Raw genomic sequence first — 2,644 nt, forward strand, 5'->3', positions numbered from 1 at the left:
CATCTCAAGTATTCCCAGATATCAGAGATTTTCCTCTTGCTGGCTCCATTTCAGACAATTAATCAAGTTTACTTGTGTAGTACATGTAAGCAAAAATGCAGTTCAAAGAGATTTACATCATAAAATCACAAAAATCTAATTATAAAAAAACAACATAATCTACGAATGAGAAAAGCAGTAACAAACATTACATTTTGATAACTGCCATCATCTTTACACATCAAATATGTCGGTCAATGTTCATTTTATTTTGGCCACTGAAGACAAATATTCTCCTCTGACSCGAGACCAAAAGGACAACAACCCATGATGCAGCACGACTCATAGTGAAAACCGACACGAAAAATGAAGAAGTCACGTGACCCATGCAATGCGAGGCCTCGTTTGTTGCCAGTCACGTGGTTTTCAGTAAGATGACACAAGCCTCGAAGCGGGGCTTCATCGGACACGCCCCATTTTTACTCGGTACAAGCCTCGAAGCCTGGATTCAGATAGCCCATCACTRGTTTCCGATGCTTTTTTCAAAAGCAGGAAGCAAAGCTTCAGCCGCGCTGCTCATAGAACTTCTCCATGAAGAAAAACGATGGCTGGACAAAACAGCTCTTATAAGAAAATTCACTGCAGGTAGACGAAACCTTCCACATCAACGCCGCTTGGCACACTGATTGAGAAGGCGTGGTTGAACAAATACCTAGTGGCAGAATCGTGTACTACGAAAACTGCGCGTACAGCAGCGTCATTCTGGAAACCTTTGGGKACCCCCTCATATATCCTTGTTTGGTGCTTGAGCATAGAATATAAGCCCATATGTCTGATGGATTTGGGAAACCTGAACAACATTCATGTTGACACACTGAAGTTGTGATGGAATACGAACAAAACTGGTGGGCACTGTAGAGAAACATGTGAATCATAAACATGTTCTTCACTCGACCTTCTCTGTAGAAACAGAAACAAAGATTTTATTCTCATAGCTTCAATATTTCTCTCACTTTGAACATTACTGGGGCTGATTGTCGTTCCTCCCTCTCCTGCCAGCAGAACAGTGTCGCCTCTAAAACACATTAGGAATAAAATGGAAAAATAGAAGATAACAATGTAGAAAATTAATTGTTATGAAGAACAATGAAAGAACAGAAAATAAATCCATGATCCACTGACAGTGGATCCACTGACAGTGGATCATGGATTGTCCACCTCCAGTCCACCTCCAGTCCTCAGTGACGGTGTCCTGCATCCTTTACATGTGTCTCTGGTCCAACACACCTGAGCTAAACGGGTTCTGGTTCTGCTGGTGGCCTGATTACCTGACTCAGGTGTGCTGAAGCAGAGGCAGCAGGACTGGAGGAGTGGAGACAGAAAACGTGAAGTCGTGTTTTTGATCAGAGAAAGACTTATATTTTAAGATAATATATGCAGTCTGGTAGCTGACCAACTTGGACATCTGATACTGGTGTCTGAAGCTTCAGTAACATGTCATGCTGCTGGCCGCTGTGAGAATAAATCACAGGTCTGTCTTAGATTACCTGAATCTGCTGCCCAGCAGTCCGTGGATGAACCTTTAATGTTGCTACTTTACTCCTGAAGAAAAGGTTAGATTATAATGAACAGTTTTTATATGCAGAAAAAACTGTCTTCATGTCTCTTTCCTACCATCCTYGGATGCAACAGTGAGCTGCAGTCAGGATCCACCSAGGGTGGATCAGAGATCCTCCACAGCGGATGTTTGCTTCTTCCTTCCTGCTCTCMAGCTGAACATGATAAAGACGCTCCCTGTCATCACAGTTTCGACCTCCAATGATTCTCTTCTGCAGAAAAACACCTGAATTCACTGAAACACCTGAAGAAGAAAAAGGAGGACTTTACTCAGAAATCAGGTGCAAACATGGCTGCAGGAACAGAAAGAGGATAAACAGTTAAAGATTAAAAGCATCACAGTTTATATGCAAAGAAGTTTCAGTCTGAAACAGAATCAGAGGGAAGTTTGAGAGTCACAGAGAGCAGCAGCCTCCCTGGAACCAGTGGAAGTGTCTCCAGTTTCCCCAGTGTTTCCAGTGTGTGCAGTGTTTCYGACTCACCCAGCCCCAGCAACAGCAGAACCTTCAGCAAAGCCATTGCTGGTCCAGCTTCCTGTGAATGTCTGCAGTCCTGCAGCAGCTTTTAAACTATTCACAATTTCCTGCTGGAAAGAAAGACACCAATCACCAGACAGACACTGATCTGCACTGTCATCTGCATGTAGAGGAACTTTAATATCTCATCGTTGAATGCACGTGTGTCTGCTATTTATGCAGAAGATATCCCTCCATGTCTGTCTGGATTCTAACATACACCTTGCAGGTCTTATGCAACAGCGGTCACCTACTGAACTAATGTTATGTTTAAAGGCGACTCGGAGAAAAAAGTGACATGATTTAACTTAGTCGATGTTTGGGTAAAAGTCCGTAGACATTAGAACTCGAGTGGCGCATGAACATACAGTAAACGTGTTCGGGAAGGGATAAACTAATGACAGGTATCTGCGTTATGAAGTATTGCGAGACTTGAATGAGACATGAGAATGCTACGTCTTACCCTGATGGCCTGAAACAGGCGTAGTGGGGGAAAACCAGAGGTGTTGCTGAGCAGGCTGACAGCGGCCATG

General features: G+C 43.4%; 1 pseudogene; it reads right to left on the reverse strand.

The window, feature by feature from the left end:
* Positions 1-763: 763 nt before the first annotated feature.
* Positions 764-2,115, reverse strand: LOC103462832 (prostate-specific antigen-like; annotated as a pseudogene).
* Between the last annotated feature and the right edge of the window lie 529 nt (positions 2,116-2,644).

The sequence above is a fragment of the Poecilia reticulata genome, linkage group LG3, assembly GCF_000633615.1.
Source record: "Poecilia reticulata strain Guanapo linkage group LG3, Guppy_female_1.0+MT, whole genome shotgun sequence".
NCBI classification, from domain to species: domain Eukaryota; kingdom Metazoa; phylum Chordata; class Actinopteri; order Cyprinodontiformes; family Poeciliidae; genus Poecilia; species Poecilia reticulata.